This window comes from Lathyrus oleraceus, chromosome 3, assembly GCF_024323335.1.
Source record: "Lathyrus oleraceus cultivar Zhongwan6 chromosome 3, CAAS_Psat_ZW6_1.0, whole genome shotgun sequence".
Taxonomy (NCBI): Eukaryota; Viridiplantae; Streptophyta; class Magnoliopsida; order Fabales; family Fabaceae; genus Lathyrus; species Lathyrus oleraceus.
Window position 1 is genome coordinate 489183730 of NC_066581.1, and position 18062 is coordinate 489201791.

The following is an 18062-nucleotide window of genomic DNA, read 5'->3' on the forward strand; positions in this document are numbered from 1 at the left end:
TTTGCCTTTAATTTCTACTGCTCCACTGGGAAAAACATTGGTGATTTGAAAAGGACCTGACCATCTAGATCGTAGTTTTCCCGGGAATAACTTTAGTCTGGAGTTAAATAAAAGGACTGTATCGCCTTGTTTGAAGATTTTTCTTGATATGCGCTTGTCATGCCATTGTTTTGTTCTTTCTTTGTAGATTCTAGCATTTTCGTAAGCGTCTCTTCTGAGTTCCTCTAATTCGCTTATATCAAGGATTCTCTTTTCGTCGGCGGCTTTATAGTTTAAATTTAGATTTTTAATAGCCCAATAGGCTTTATGTTCTAATTCTACCGGGAGGTGACAGGATTTTCCATAAATTAGCTTAAATGGGGTTGTCCCTATGGGAGTTTTGTAAGCAGTTCGGTAAGCCCATAAAGCTTCTGGTAATTTCAATGACCAGTCTTTCCTTGAAGTGGTGACTGTTTTCTCTAGTATCTATTTGATTTCTCTGTTAGACACTTCTACTTGCCCACTGGTTTGAGGGTGGTAAGGTGTCGCTACTCTATGTCTTACGCCATACTTAAGCAGTAGTTTTTCGAGTACCTTGGATATGAAATGCGATCCACCATCACTGACTACTATTCTTGGGACACCAAACCTTGGAAATATTATATTCTTAAAGAGTCTAGTTACTACTCGTGTGTCGTTTGTTGGAGAAGCTATAGCTTCAATCCATTTCGATATGTAGTCAACTGCCACGAGTATGTATTTGTTACCGAAAGAGGATGGAAAAGGTCCCATGAAGTCTATTCCCCACACGTCAAAAATCTCTACTTCCAAAACGCCCTTTTGTGGCATCTCGTCACGTCTAGATATGTTTCCTGTGCGTTGACATCTGTCACATTTCTTAATAGCTGCATGTACATCCTTCCATATATTTGGCCAATAGAAACCGACTTGTAGGATTTTAGAGCAGGTCTTGGATGTACTTGTGTGTCCACCATAAGGAGCGGAGTGACAGTGTTGGATTATATTTTCTACCTCTTCTTCGGGTATACACCGACGGAAAATACCATCGGGGCCTCTTTTAAAAAGTAAGGGGTCATCCCAGTAATAGTGTTTTATGTCATAGAAGAATCGTTTCTTCTGTTGGTAGGATAAGGTAGGTGGAACTATTCCGGCAGCTAAATAATTGACGAGGTCAGCGTACCACGGTGTAACAGATATAGCTAAAGTGGTTTCTACCTGTTTATCAGTGTTATTTTCTTCCAAAGTAGCTATAAGTTTATCGTACGAGAAATCATCGTTGATCGATGTTCTTTCCGGTTCAAGGTTCTCAAGTCTAGAGAGGTGATCTGCTACTACGTTTTTAGTTCCTTTCTTGTCTTTGATTTCCAAATCGAACTCTTGTAGCAAAAGGATCCACCTTAGGAGTCTAGGTTTAGCATCTTTTTTTGTTAAGAGGTATTTGATAGCAGCGTGGTCAGTGTAGATGATTATTTTGGCTCCGACCAAGTAAGAACGAAATTTATCTAGCGCAAACACTACTGCTAGAAGTTCTTTCTCGGTTGTGGCGTAATTCATTTGTGCTTCATCTAGAGTTCTACTTGCGTAATATATAACATGAAGCTTTTTATCCTTTCGTTGTCCCAAAACAGCACCTACAGCGTAATCACTAGCATCACACATTATTTCGGATGGTTCATTCCAATATGGTGTCTGCATTATGGGTGCGGAGATCAGTGCTTGTTTAAGCGTTTGAAATGCTTCTAAAACATTTATTGTCGAATATGAATTCAGCATCTTTCATTAATAACCCGGTTAAAGGTTTAGTTATTTTAGAGAAGTCTTTAATGAATCGTCGGTAGAAACCGGCATGTCCTAAGAAGCTTCGTACTTCTCTCACAGTTTTCGGGGGTTGAAGATTTTCGATTACCTCTATTTTAGCTTTGTCTACTTCAATTCCTCTGTTCGAGATGATGTGTCCTAAAACAATTCCTTCTTGTACCATAAAGTGACATTTTTCCCAATTAAGTACTAGGTTTACTTTTACACATCGCTCTAGAACTCTCTCTAGGTTTTCAAGGCATTCTTCAAAGCTTTGTTCGCATACGGAAAAGTCATCCATAAATACTTCCATGATGTTTTCTAGAAAATCGGCGAATATTGCCATCATGCACCTTTGGAAAGTTGCAGGAGCATTACACAAGCCAAACGGCATTCGTCTATAAGCGAAGGTACCAAAAGGGCACGTGAACGTTGTCTTTTCTTGGTCATCAGGGTGAATTGGTATTTGAAAGAAACCTGAGTAACCGTCTAGATAGCAGAAATGAGAGTGTTTTGCTAATCGTTCTAACATCTGGTCAATGAATGGTAAAGGGAAATGATCTTTTTGGGTTGCTTTGTTTAGTTTCCTATAGTCAATGTACATTCTCCATCCCGATTCGATTCGTTTGGTTATAATTTCTCCTTTTTCATTTTCAATGACTGTTACACCTCCTTTCTTTGGTACTACGTGTACAGGACTAACCCATTTGCTATCAGATATAGGATATATGATACCTGCCTCTAATAACTTGGTTATTTCCTTCTTCACTACCTCACTCAGGATCGGGTTTAGTCTCCTCTGGTGTTCCCTAGAAGTTTTACAGTCTTCTTCTAGCATGATGCGGTGCATACAAATAGAGGGACTTATTCCTTTAAGATCGGTGATGTTGTAACCTAGTGCGGTTGGATATTTTCTTAAGATATGCAGGAGTTTTTCTGTTTCGAGTCTTCCTAGGTCAACATTAACTATCACTGGTCGTTCAAGCTCTAAGTCTAGGAATTCATATCTCAGATTCTTGGGAAGTGTTTTCAAGTCTAAGGTTGGTTTCTTAAGGCATTGCGTAGGGTCCGGTGTTATTGCTAAACATTGGTTAAGTTTGTCTTCTACAAGATAGTCAGATGATTTGTCTTTTTCTGACTCCGTTTCTTTTATGCATTCATCGATGATATCCATGAAGTAACATGTATCTTCTATTGCAGGTGCTTTCAAAAATTGGGAAAGAATGAACTCAATTTTCTCTTCTCCTACTTCAAAAGTGAGTCGTCCTCGTTTCACGTCTATGATTGCACCGGCAGTTGCTAAGAACGGTCTTCCTAGTATAATGGGTGTAACTTCATCTTCTCTAATATCCATAATTATAAAATCAGTTGGAATGTAGAATTGACCTATGCGCACTGGAACGTTTTCAAGAATTCCTACAGGATATTTGACGGAACGATCTGCTAGTTGCACAGACATTTTAGTTGGTCGTAATTCTCCCATTTCAAGTCTCTTGCATATGGATAAAGGCATAACACTAATACCGGCTCCTAAATCGCATAAGGATTTGTCAATGACAAATTTTCCTATGTGACAGGGTATAGAGAAACTACCTGGGTCTTTAAGTTTAGGAGGCATATTCTGGATTATAGCGATACATTCAGCGGTGAGTGTAACGGTTTCGCTATCTTCAAGTTTCCTTTTATTAGAAAGAATTTCTTTTAAAAACTTGGCATATGAGGGCATCTGCGTAATAGCTTCTGTAAACGGAATTGTGACGTTTAATTGTTTTAGTAGGTCAACAAATTTTTTGAATTGGCCCGCATCTTTGGTTTTAATAAGCCTTTGAGAGTAAGGGATAGGCGGTTTATAAGGTGGTGGAGGTACATAAGGTTCCTTCTTTTCTACGGTTTCCTTGTTACTCTCTTCCTTTTCCTTAGGTTCACTTTCCTCCTCAGTTGACTTTTTAGAGTTTTGGTTTTCTATCCTTGGGTCAGACGGTCCTTCCACTTCCGTTCCACTTCTCAGTATAATTGCATGAGCGTGGCTTCTTGGGTTAGGTTGGGGTTGGCCAGGAAATGTACCAGTTGGGGCAGCAGTAGGCGCTTGTTGTTGAGCTACTTGTGAAATTTGCGTTTCCAGCATTTTGTTATGAGTAGCCAAGGCATCTACTTTACTTGCTAGTTGTTTAATTTGTTCGCCAGTGTGTACATTCTGGTTTAAGAAATCTTTATTGGTTTGCTGTTGAGAAGCTATAAAGTTTTCCATCATGATTTCCAAGTTGGATTTCCTAGGGGCGTTATTGTTAGGTGTAGATGGGATCGGCTTCTGATATCCCGGAGGTATAGCTGGGGCTTGGTTTGGAGATTGTCCAGGTGCGTATAAAGCATTATTACTCTTATATGAAAAATTGGGATGATTCTTCCAATTTGAGTTATAGGTGTGCGAGTAGGGGCTTCCTTGAGCATAGTTTACTTGCTCCGCTTGGATTCCTGTTAGGAGTTGACAATCTGCAGGAGTGTGACCTTGGATTCCACAGACTTCGCAATTCTGAGTTATGGCAACTACGGTGGCTGGAGGTGATACATTTAAACTTTCAATTTTCTGGACCAGAGCATCCACTTTTGCATTAACATGATCAAGGTTACTTATCTCGTACATGCCAGTTTTCGTTTGAGGTTTTTCTACCATTGTTCGTTCGCTTCCCCACTGATAGTGGTTTTGAGCCATGCTTTCGATAAGTTGGTAAGCGTCAGCATAAGGTTTGTTCATTAGTGCACCACCTGCGGCGGCGTCTATTGTTAACCTCGTGTTGTACAAGAGACCATTATAGAAGGTATGAATTACTAACCAGTCCTCTAAACCATCGTGTGGACAAAGTCTCATCATGTCTTTGTATCTTTCCCATGCTTCGAAAAGAGACTCGTTATCTTTCTGTTTAAATCCATTTATCTGGGCTCTTAACATAGCTGTTTTGCTTGGCGGAAAGTATCGAGCAAGAAAAACTTTCTTCAACTCGTTCCATGTGGTGACTGAGTTGGAAGGAAGAGATTGAAGCCATCTTCTAGCGCTATCTCTTAATGAGAAAGGAAAAAGACGAAGTCGAATTGCCTCTGAAGTGACACCATTAGCTTTAACAGTATCAGCGTATTGAACAAATACGGATAAATGAAGGTTTGGATCCTCGGTAGGATTTCCAGAGAATTGGTTCTGTTGTACTGCCTGCAACAGTGAAGGTTTGAGTTCAAAGTTGTTTGCTTCGATCGCGGGTGGAGCAATACTTGAATGCGGTTCATCTTGCGATGGAGCGGCGTAATCTCTAAGAGCACGAGCTGGTTCTGCCATCTCGGGTATCGAAGGGAAAATATTTTTGAAATCAGGAAGTTCAATAGGAGGGAGATTGTTTGCAGCACGATATTCCCGAATTCATCGTAAGACTCGGAGATATAGTTCGATATCGTTGATTCGTAAGTAGAACGGCTCGCCTTGTGAGCGAGTGTGTGGCATACAAATCAACGAAAGAAAGAAAAGAGAAAGAAAAGCCTTAGTCTCTACAGCGTAACAGAAGAGTTACGATATCGACTAAATAAAAGTCCCCGGGCAACGGCGCCAAAACTTGATCGCGACTTTATGAGTCGAATTTGGGGTACAAACTGCAAGTGCACAGTTCTAACGCGTAGTTTTAAAAGATATCGATCCCACAGGGACTTATGAATCGATATACTGTTATCTAAGGTTACTTCGTAAAGCTAAGGCAGGTAATACTTTGATTGTTTGGGGGAAAAGCTAAAACTAAAATAAGATCTAAAATAAATATCTAATAAGCGGATATCGGTATGTAGTTCGTCGTAATTAGGGAATCAATTCTTTGTTGGTTTCTTGGTTTTAAAATAAATCTTTTCAGTTGACGCTATTGATTAAAAGTCTTATCTCAAACTCTCGCTCTGTTGAATAAACTATGATTTTATATTAACGTAGCTGTCACTTATAGTTAAGTCAAAAACCACTTTTTGAAAACAATAGGATCCGTAGAAACTCTTTTTAAGAAAACACTAATCGTTTAAACACCCTTATCTCAAACTCTCGCTCTGTTGACTTAGGTTATATAATTAAATTCAAATGCTTAACTCTCGTCCTCACATTCAATCTTTAAAAATACTTTTTGAAAAAGGTTAGAATTTAATTAACTCTAAAAATTGCTCTCGCCCTGATCTAGAATTAATGTCCAATTTACACTGTCCAGTCAAAAACTCAAACTCTCGCTCTATTGCTTTTAACTTCTTTATGTCTTTTACTTTCGTACAAAAACCTTGTTATTAAACCTGTAAATTGAGACCGTAAAAAGAGTGATTTTAATTTTAAACTTAATTAAACCAATTTGGTTTTGATTCCTTCATTCCGCTTACTCTACATACCGATACCTAAGTAAATCAGCCAGACATGCTAAACAGACTTAAATAATTATCATGCATAAACAGATTCATCTCAGGAAAATAATATAAATAAACAGTAAAACAGGGCATATATAAATTCAAACAATAATTAAAGAACCTGAGAAATTAAATAGCAGTCTTGAACACTCCACCACAGGTCGGTTGGATTTGTTCTTGAATTCTTCAATCAGGCAGGAAAATAAAAGCGAAGGAATAAAAAAAAATAGATTCTAACGTAAGGTTAGATCCGGTAAAAGGTACACAATAGTTTCCAGTGTAGAAACTATTGTGCGAAAAAGAATTAACTAAATGCAAAAAGGAAAAATAGAAATTGCAAGGGAAAACAATATAAAACTCGTACAAGTAATGCTGTAAAAATATGCTTAAGCTGTTGGAAAAGAAAACATGCGAAAAAGCAAAAACGGCAAAGAAATCTGGAAAAAGCGTGTGGAACCGAGAGCTCTCCAAAAAGCTACTATTTATACTGCTACTTATTTCAACTGCTTCCAAGGGTTTTCCGTAAATATAGCCATTACGTTGTAAAAGGGTCAAGCGTGAAAGTAGCTTCAATGTGGTTTGTTGCGTTCTTGGTGCCAAAAATATAGGGGAATGGTGTGACGTCCGTCACACCATGTGTGACGCTCGTCACACCATGTGTGACGCTCGTCACACCATGTGTGACGCTCGTCACAGGAGTGTGCAAAGCGTGACGCTCGTCATAGCCTTTGTGACGCTCGTCACAGGCACAGCGCCTGTGCTTTTTGGGTTGGGCTTTGGCTTTTGATATTTACTTCTTTTCATTCCTTTTTGCACCTCCTTTTCTTCCTTTTTTACTTGTGCTTCAAATAAACCACCTGAGATAAATAGAAAGAAAATACCGCGTAATATCTAATAAAATTAAATAAATTGAAGTAAATAATAATATAATTTAATTAAATTGAGTCCTAGAATGTGATACTATTTCATGTTATCAAATTTTCACACCGGGAACTAAACAGAGCTCGGCAGCAGATTTGCCAAAGAGGTCCTTTCCTCGAAGATTCTTCAATTCCTTGCGCAGCTCAAGAAATTGGTCATTCATCGCATCCATCTTCTCATGAACATCTGGGCCCTCAGACGGCTCAGAATGATAGATGGTGTCGTCTACCCTAGGAACGGTATGCACGACAGGAGGAGGCATAGCAAGGATCGGGCTAGATGCCGACATAGAAGCAAAAGTTGGCGCAGGAATATCAGGCATAAAACCAGGAGGCATCCCCCACGGAAACCCGGACGGCATGGCTATTGGCATGAAATGGGCACTGGCAGCTGGCACTGTAGAGGAGACAACCTCAGAGATGACTGTCCTCTGGGGAGGAGTTGCAGGTGTTGGAGACGGCTGGTTCTGAGCTGCCAGAAAAGACTCCATCAAAGCACTCAGTCTGGCGACTTCCTCTTTGAGCTCACGGTTCTCTTGCTCAAGATGATCCATCAATCTGGAAGAGTTGGCTCTGGTGTAGTACCGATGAGTCAGTTTGTCTTCAAAATAAATGAAGAGCACAGAGTCAGACCACAAAACCAGAAGACCGGAACAAAACCTGCTTATGCAAATGATGCATGAAATGCTCGTGCATATGATTTGTTTTTATTTAGAGGAGCTTTTAGGGTATTATTTGCAAGTTTTGAAATATTAAGCATTTATCGCATATGGAAAATATCTCCTCAAATATATTTGAGAAAAGAAGTACAGCATTGTCAATCATTACAAGAGAAAAGGAAAATAAACATCCTATGGATCCCTAGAAGCTCGGGATGCCGGAAGATAAGCTGCACGAAGCCTCTTAATCTCTCTCTCATATGCTGCTTCCATATCCGCTTTCTCTTTGGCGAGTCTGTCATACCTCCTTTTCCAGAACTTGGAAGACTGAGGAAGTAGAGAAGTCCAGGCATCATCCGGATCATCAATCACCTGATGCTCGAGGAACTCGATCAGAGCATCCTTCCCCTTAAGCTGTTGAAGCAACTCTTCTCTTTCACGGATCCAGGCACGTGAAAGGTCTTCGTCTCTCAACTCCTCTACGCCTTGGTTAGGGAGGGTTGAAGGCCCAGCCACAACCAAAGGTGTAGGTCTTGGATAATCATAAGGCATGAGATACTCGGAAGCTCTCTTCCTTACCCAAGTAGTATACGGCTCCAAAGCTATGCAATTCTTCGGACCCAACTCACTTCTACCCTCTTGTGAATCTTGCGCCACGTGCGGACCATTCTGGCTTTCAAGCCTTGGGGATCTTTACCCTCCTGAAAGAACACACCTTCTAACAGAATGTTATTAGGTTTATCCTTTAGGGGGAACCCAAGATGACGACGTGCTAAGATAGGGTTGTAGCTAATCCCACCACATGTACCAAGAAGAGGCACATTGTGTTAGACTATGGCACGGATCTAGAAGGGGGGGTTGAATAGATCCCAATTAAAAACTTTAGTCGGCGCTACCAATCTAAAAGAAAAATTGGTTTTAAAAATGTTTTTAGGTGCGGAAGCGGCCGAGGAAAATTAGTCTAAAAAACGAACCGTTATTGGAAAACCGGATATGCGTTAAGCTAATGGATATTAGATAAAACGATATACAATTCACTACACAAGATGCACAATCAATGATAGAGTTCACTTACTAGCAAGCCTAGTTCCAATGAACCAAAATACCAAGTTAAAACTCAGTGCAAACTTAAGGCAACTTTGGCTTAGGCAATTTTACAAACACTTGGTGTGCACAGACACTCCAAGTGATATTTGAGTTGAGTAAGTGAGTCAATTTATCCTAGTACAGTATGTTATTGTACTTGGTATTCCAACAGCAGTTTTAAACACTTACTCAACCTATATCAATGTTTGGCTAAAATTGCTTAAACTAAAATCACTTAAATTTTAAGCAGAAACCAGATTATGCAGAAAATTAAAGGAGACAGAGATTTGATGAGGCAGTTCCCCCGCCGTCCTCGCTTCGGGGTACGTCTGCCCTCAATTCTAAAAATAGAATTGAGATGATTAATTAGATATCACCTGTGAGATTTAATCGTTTTTACAAGGAGTGCAAAGTATGTAAACAACAGAAATTTGCAATATGTTGAATGATACTTCTTCTCCTTGCCCCTTGATTCAAGATGAATCAAGACCTTTGATTGTTGATGTTTGACCTCCGTTTCCTGCCACTCGTTGATGAACCTTCCGTTCTTCAACCCCTTGGCCCGGCTGATCACGAACACGAACCAATCAAACCCGGATTCTTCACTACTCAAACACCGACTCCGCTACTAAACTGATGAAGACTTTCTCTTATCAGTTACCTTCGCTCAGCTGAGAGATAATGAAGCAACCCGTCCAAAAAACCCCCAAACGCAAACCGGTATTGGAGGATAAAACCCTAATGGTTTTATTCAAGAAAGAACCTGTCAAGACTTCAACTCGAACCCGATTCTTCAATCGCTACCTCGAACCTTATCACCTTCAAACTATCACAAATCGCATCAAAAGTTATTGTGTGCAGTTGATGTATTGTGGACTGTTGAAGATGAAGATGATGAATCTTTGACAACTATTTCACTCTTTCTTGTTTCCTTGAACACTTGTACTCAAAAATAGCAAAATGTTGGTCAATAGAAGTGTTTTGACTTCTATATATAGTAACAGACAGAAACAAACAAACATAACAGAAATTTAAACTTTGAAATAACTCAGAAAGCTTAGTTTGCGCGCGAACGGTCGACCATAGGTCGGCGTGTGCTGACCCGAGGGGCATGCGTCGACCCTATGCGTCGACGCAAACATTTTATGCGCTGACCCGTGAATACCATCACTTGCCATGCGCCAACGTGTGGTCGACTCAAGGAGTTTATGCGCCGACCCGTGAGTCTTGCGCTGACCCTATGCGTCGACGCATGCAGCTTTGCGCTGACTCCCTCCAGTTTAGGCAGAGCCTTTGCGTCGACCCGTGAGCTTTGAGCTGACCCCTATGGTCGACTCAAAGCCTTCAAATCTGCAAAAAGGCCGTGATTAGTGATTTTCATGTATTTGGTCATGATCGCACTTTGTCTGTATGTTTTTAATGATTATAGTAGCTTTAGGATAACGTGAAAAAGGATATGGTGGGTAATGTGTTGCATTTGTTCGTAGACGTGCATGATGGTCTTTTGTCATCATCGAAACTTGATATTGTATGTTGTATGACACTTTGTCTTTACATACTCCCCCTTTTTGATGATGACAACCCGTATAACTCAGCGTGACGAACATCATGCAGTATTGACACATTTTGTACAACTCCCCCTTTCTTTTGCAATCTAAGGCCATTTGCAGTTTGTCATACTGTTAGTTTGTCAGCATGTCAGCATTTTTCTCCCCCTTTGACAACATCAAAAAGAGAGACAGAGTAATTATTCAAGATTGCAACGACAAATTCACAGGCAGTAGTGGAAATATAGATACTAACGAAATAATATCACACAAATATCATTTCTTAACAAAAGTCATTAATGAAGAAGGAGAAAATACATAATGAAGTTGTGGTGCATAAACAGGCAAAGCAACAACAAAATGCATGCAAAAACAACAAGCAACATGTAAAGTGCATATGAATGGCTATTGTCTTAAGTGACGGTGTCCAGGATGGTAGCATACGCCTGGATTTCTGCTGGGGTCAGCCAGAGTTTCTAGGTAATCAGTAACACCTTCCAGATGCCTAAGACTCCCGGTGACTTGCCGATCCAAATCTGCATACCGTTCATTTAGGCTTGTGGAGAGATTGTCGAGCCGCTCATTTTGGGCTTGAAGTTGACTGTTGATTTGAGCAAGTCGGTCATCTTGGGATTGCATGAAGGTTTGTTGGGCAAGTTGCATGCTTTGCATCATCTCCAACAGCTCGGAAGAATCAGCTTGATGTGGAGGGGATGGAAGAGGTTCTTCCTCAACTTGGTGATATGGCTGGTAAAATTCACGTTGAGTTGTCCAACCTAAATGTTGCCATTCACCCCAGCCACCCCATTTTGGAGCATCTTCTTCATATGTATCCGGCTGATGTACCCAAGCAGAGCCGGAGTAGTCATCTTCACCATTGTGACCAATGGGTGAAGGACTGTCATTACCACCATTGTGCCCACCATCGTGCCTTGCTTCTTCCTCTTCTTCTTCATTTCCCTCTTCATCTTCTTGTTCTTCGCTTTCATCACTGTCATCCCTTATAGGAATATTTGCTCTTCTAACAAACTTATATTGCTTCCGCTCCTTGCACCATAGATATCCCATCATAGACATGGTTTTTGTGCTAAACTCTTTGTCGGGTGAGATTGATGTTAACGGGAAGGACGGATGACTAACATTGGCCGTTGTAAGGACTTCTTGGATGAAGGATCCGTAGGCGAGAGCAGTTCCTCGTCCGGAATTCCTAAGATTATACATTCTACTAGCGATGTAGTATGGCCAGTTGATCTTTATCTTATTTTTCAGAATGTAAATCAAATGAACTTCGGGCTGTTCGACTCTGGAGAGACCGCCCTTCTTGGGCCGCAGGATGCGTGAGACAACCCACTGAAGAATCCTTTCCCCGGCGTTCAGTTTGCCGGCAGTGACGGTTCGTGGGAACAGGTCACTCTGCACAAAATCATCAGAATATGGCCGTACCAACATGTCATTTAATGCACGCTTAAACTCATAGCCATCTATATGATGAGAATCAGTCACCTCAGGCAGGGGATTTCCAGCATCATCCACAGATAAATCAAAATATTTGTTCCAGAAATTTGATTTAACTGATACCTTTGTAGAGCCAACTTTGGAGGAAAGCTTGTGTCCCCGAAAGTTCTCATGAAGACCGGAGTAGAAGACTCGCACAAGGTCTTCACTATATTTAGTGTTGCACTCCAAGAAGTTTAGGAGACCTTGATGTTGCAGCAGAGACAGAACTTCCGGTAAGTGCATACGTTCAGCTTCAAGTCTGTAGAACGCATGTTGTTGCCCAACTCCTCGTTTACCGATGTCTTTGTTGAAGATTTCGACACGAGTAGGTGGAACGAGTGATACAGCAGATACGGGAAGAGATGCACCGGATGATTCTCGGGGTCTTTTGCCGGAGGGTCTGCGTGATGAGGAGGCCATTTGAGTGGGTTTGAGACAGAGTGTTTGGATGTATAGAGAAGGTTTAATGAGGGTTTTGAGAGTGATTTTTCAAGAGAGGGGTTTTTCCCAATTTATAGTGGAAAGGTTTAGGGTTTTGGGAAGATGGAAGATCAAAGAGCAATAGCCACTAGGTAGATGCAAGTTACAAAGTAGTGGGTAGTTTGAAAGGTAATGGAATGTAATTGCACATTTAATGATGTGAATGCATGAGAGATGATTTAAAATTTTGCAGAAAAACGAAATCTGTGAGCGATGCGTCGACCATACCCCTGTATGCGTCGACGCATACTGTTTGATTTTAAAAAAATGCAAAAGTTATTTAATCATGCGTCGACCATAACCCTGGTGCGGTCGACTCAAACAGTTTAAAATTTTCAATTTTGACTACTCAGCACATGCAATGACCAGTTTGATGCATAATTAACACCACATATATCAATACACAACCAAAGGGATATAATAAGAGTATATATATATAAACCACATCATTTTGAGATAATATTTAGAAGTCATGAGATTTAGCAGAGAGATAGAAAGAGGAACAATATCACCTTAATGCTGAAGTGACTTAGTGAACATTAGACATGTACTTGCAACAACATAAATTTGTCAGAAGTACAGTATTAAGGCTTAAGATGGAAGAATGTAAACAGCAGATTAGAGTGCCCTTTCCGAAATATCGAGGATGCCAAGTTCTCGGCGAATATGAAAGAAAGGTTCATTGGCTAGCGGCTTTGTGAAAATGTCCGCTAGTTGATTTTCAGTGTTTACGTGTTCAAACACGATGTCACCTTTCTCTACATGATCCCGAAGAAAGTGGTGTCGAATTTCGATGTGTTTAGTGCGAGAATGTAGCACAGGATTTTTGGTTAGGTTAATAGCACTCGTGTTGTCACAAAATATGGGAATACGTTCCAGTTTTAGGTTAAAATCCAATAGTTGTTGCTTAATCCATAAGATTTGGGCACAGCAACTACCGGCTGCAACGTATTCCGCTTCGGCGGTTGACAAAGCAACAGAAACTTGTTTCTTGCTATGCCAACTAACCAAAGAGTTTGAAAATAGATGACAAGTGCCACTTGTGCTTTTCCTATCCGATTTGCAACCGGCAAAGTCAGAATCGGAAAAACCTACCAAAGAACAATCATTACCTTTGGAATACCATAGTCCGTACTTCGGAGTACCGGATAAATATCGAAGTATCCGTTTAACGGCTTTTAAATGGGATTCCTTGGGACATGATTGGTATCTTGCACACATGCATACGCTAAACATAATATCGGGACGGGAAGCAGTAAGATAAAGGAGTGAACCAATCATACCTCTATACCGTTTTACATCTACTTCCTTACCGTCTTCATCTTTGTTCAAGTTGGTACACGTAGGCATGGGGGTGTCTATGGCCTTAGCTTTTGCCATGTCAAATCTCTTGATAAGGTCCAAACAATACTTTGTCTGGCTCACGAAAGTTCCTTCTTTGAGTTGTTTGATTTGTAGACCGAGGAAGTATGTGAGCTCCCCCATCATACTCATCTCGAACTCACCCTGCATAAGGTTAGAAAACTCTCTCACAAGTTTCATGTTAGTAGATCCAAAAATGATATCATCTACATAAATTTGCACTAAAATCAAGTGCTTTCCTTGACGTTTAATGAAGAGGGTTGTGTCAACCTTTCCTCTTGAGTAACCTTGATCTAGTAGGAACTTGCTTAGTCTCTCATACCAAGCTCTAGGAGCTTGTTTGAGACCATACAAGGCCCTTTTTAGTTTATAAACATGATCAGGATGCTCATGGGATTCGAAACCCGGAGGTTGTGCGACATAAACTTCTTCATTAATGTGACCGTTAAGGAAAGCGCTCTTAACATCCATTTGGAATAGCTTAAAATCCTTTGCACAAGCGAAGGCAAGGAGAAGGCGTATAGCCTCGAGTCGGGCAACCGGCGCATAAGTTTCCTCATAGTCGATGCCTTCCTCTTGGTTATACCCTTGCGCGACTAAACGCGCCTTATTACGGGTTATTACCCCGTTTTCGTCCAGCTTGTTCCTAAACACCCATCGGGTGCCGATTACTCGATGATCTCGCGGAGGAGGGACAAGGTCCCAAACCTCATTTCTGGTGAACTGATTAAGTTCCTCCTGCATTGATAAAAACCAGTGTTCATCGAGTAGGGCTTCTTTAGGGTTTTTAGGTTCCATCTGCGAAACGAAAGCGAAGTGATAACAGAAATTACTTATCTTAGACCTAGTTGTTACACCCTTTGAGATATCTCCGATAATGTTGTCGATTGGATGGTCTTTGGAAGACTTCCAAGCTTGAGGAAGATCATCGTTTGAAAGCGGATGATCCACTTCTGTTTCATCATGGAGTACATCTTTGTCCTCCTCAATTTTGATTGTGTCGGGTTGATCAATCCCCGGCTCGCCATCATTGAGTATGTCTTTGGTAGATGTACCTGCACCATGAAAAACACTATCCTTTCCGACGTTTCTCGGATTGGATTCATCAAAGGTGACATGCACAGACTCTTCTACTGTAAGTAATCGCTTGTTGTAAATTCTATATGCTTTGCTAGATTGAGAGTATCCGAGGAAGATACCTTCGTCGGCCTTGGAATCAAATTTCCCTAAGTTTTCCTTTCCATTGTTTAACACAAAGCATTTGCAACCAAAGACATGAAGGTGAGAAACATTTGGCTTTCGCCCTTTTAAAAGTTCATACGGTGTTTTGTTTAGAATGGGGCGAATGAGCACCCTATTCAAAACGTAACAAGCCGTACTAATGGCGTCGGCCCAAAAATATTTTGGTAAGCCACTTTCATTGATCATTGTTCTTCCCAATTCTTCCAAAATTCGATTTTTACGCTCCACAACCCCATTTTGTTGAGGAGTACGTGGAGCTGAGAAGTTATGATCAATGCCATGGTTACCGCAATATTCTTCAAATAGGTGATTTTCAAATTCACCTCCATGATCGCTTCTAATTGCAACAATGTTTGTGTTTAGTTTATTTTGAGAAAGCTTAGCAAATCGTTCAAAGGCGGCGAATGTGTCACTCTTACTTACTAAGAAAATAGTCCAACAAAATCGAGAAAAGTCGTCCACTATTACGAAACCGTAATAGTTTCCTCCTAGACTCTTAATCCTAGATGGCCCAAATAAATCCATATGGAGAAGCTCGAGAGGTCTCGTTGTTGAAACGATGTTTTTGGATTTAAAAGAGATCCTCGTTTGCTTCCCTTTTTGACAAGCATCACAAAGGTGATCCTTGGTGAATTTAATTTTGGGGAGACCTAGGACTAGATCTTTTGAGACTATTTTGTTAAGTAAGTCGAAATTAACATGTGCTAAACGTCTATGCCATAACCATGAATCTTCATTCATTGTTACAAGACATTTGTCACTTGTTAACGATACTTCATTTAGGTCAAGCATCTAGACATTGTTCACACGAAGACCATTAAACATGCTCTTCTTATCATCAGTATGCACAATTTTGCAACAATCTTTTGAAAACGATACATTGTATCCTTTGTCGCATAACTGACTGATGCTAAGTAGGTTATGTTTAAGACCTTCGACAAGCAATACGTCAGAAATAGTAGTGGAAGAGGGATTACCTACACTACCTTTACCAAGTATTGCTCCTCGGTTATTGTCACCATAAGTTACATATCCATTCTTCTTAGCCACGAAGTCAATGAAGAGAGATATGTCTCCTGACATATGCCTTGAGCATCCACTATCGAGGACCCATCTTCTCTCGGTAGTCTCGAGGCATTGTACCTGTGATAAGATAATTAACAAAAGGAGGTACCCAATGGCTTATTGGGTCCTGAGTGGTGAGAGGCAAATTGGTTGCATTTGGGCATCCATTGATAAATGCCTTTAGGAACTAAAAATCTCCTAAATCTACACTTAGCAATGGAATGACCTTTCTTGCAACAATAAAGACAAGAGAACTTTTCATTTTGATTACTTTTGCTATCTTCATCCTTTATAACATATTTGTACTTTTGATATGGATTAACCATACTTGTTCGAAAATTAGATTTATCAATAGCAAAAGTAATCTTGGGCTCAAGAGCCTTGTTAAGTTTGGCTTTTAAGTTCCTTACTTCACTTTGCCAAATGTAACAAGTATCACACCCAAAGTTCATCATTCTACTTTTAAGGTCCTCATAACTAGTTTTTGTGCTTTCCACTATAGAAGCCTTAAGTGCCTCAAGTTTCCTTTCGGATTCTTGAATTTTTTGTTCTAAATGATAGAAAATTTTCTTATTTGAGGCAAGCCTTTTAAAGGCCTCTTTTGCTTCACAGTGTAAAGTTTCAAAAACAGTTTGCAGTTCATGATGAGACATACTAGAGGAATTTTCATATTTAGCATGTCGTACCTGTTTCTTCTTATTCTTTTGATGAGCAGAGAGACATAGATTTGCATTTTCATCTTCATCACTTGAGCTTTCATCATCGGAGGAGTCGCTATCGCTTTCCCAAGCAATGTATGCCCTCCTTGGCTTTGATGGTTTCTTATGTGATTTGTATGAGTCTTTTTCTTTTGTCTTTTTGTTCATCGGACAGTCCGGTTTGTAGTGACCCGGCTTTCCACACTTGTAGCACGACCCTCTAGTTGTTTTTCCTTTGGAGTCATCATTTTTGGAGAACCTAGATTGCTTCCGGAAGTTAACTAAGTTCTTCTCGGAATGTTGGATGCCGTTCTTTCTCACGTAACGGTTGTAGCGTTTGACGAACAGCCCCATATCTTCACTCTTGTCCTCTTCTTCTTCGTCACTCGTAGAATAATCACTTTGCTCTTTTGCTTGAGACTTTGAGGAGGAAGTCTTTAGAGCAATTGATTTCTTTTCGCTCACCTTGGCTTTGTCTTTCTTATCTTTCCTTTCATGTTGTTCCAAGCTTAATAGAACTTGTTCGTGCTCTTGTAGTTTGCCGAACAATGTTGTTAAGTCCAAAATGGTAAGATCGTTTGCCTCTTTGATGGCGGTCACTTTCGGCTGCCATTCCCTGTTAAGACATCTTAAGATTTTATTAGTAGCAACATCATTGGAAATAGGTTTACCTAGTGAATGTAATCGATTGATTAGATGAGTGAATCTCTTTTGTATGTCGGCAATGGTTTCCCCTTGCTCCATGAAAAAGAGATCAAACTCTTGCGTTAGTGTATTGATTCTAGCCAATTTAACATCATTCGTCCCCTCATGGGCAATTTGAAGTGAATCCCACATGGCCTTAGCAGTAGGACAATGGGATACACGATAGTATTCGTCTACCCCTAATGAGGAGATTAAGATGTTTTTGGCTTTCCAATCATAGTTGTATTTCTTTTCATCATCATCGGTCCATTGTGCTTCAGGCTTAGGCACTATTTCATTATTCTCATTGGTCATGGTTATTTCAATTGGACCATTGAGAATAACATTCCATATTTTTCTATCTATGGAATTTATGTGCACCCGCATACAGTCTTTCCAATAACTATAATTTTCACCATTGAAAACGGGAGCTCTATTGTAAGCCCCTTTAGGTTCGTTAGCCATTTTCTATCAACGTTGTATTTTTGAAGCACGGAGTGAACCGGAGCTCCTGATACCACTTGTTAGACTATGGCACGGATCTAGAAGGGGGGGTTGAATAGATCCCAATTAAAAACTTTAGTCGGCGCTACCAATCTAAAAGAAAAATTGGTT

At 40.3% G+C, this 18062-nt stretch overlaps 1 non-coding gene across 1 annotated transcript; it reads left to right on the plus strand.

Moving 5' to 3' along the window:
* Positions 1–4637: 4637 nt before the first annotated feature.
* LOC127133992 (small nucleolar RNA R71) lies at positions 4638–4744 on the plus strand. The gene has a single exon (XR_007807775.1). It is a non-coding gene; the product is annotated as a small nucleolar RNA R71 (small nucleolar RNA).
* The last annotated feature ends 13318 nt before the right edge of the window (positions 4745–18062 follow it).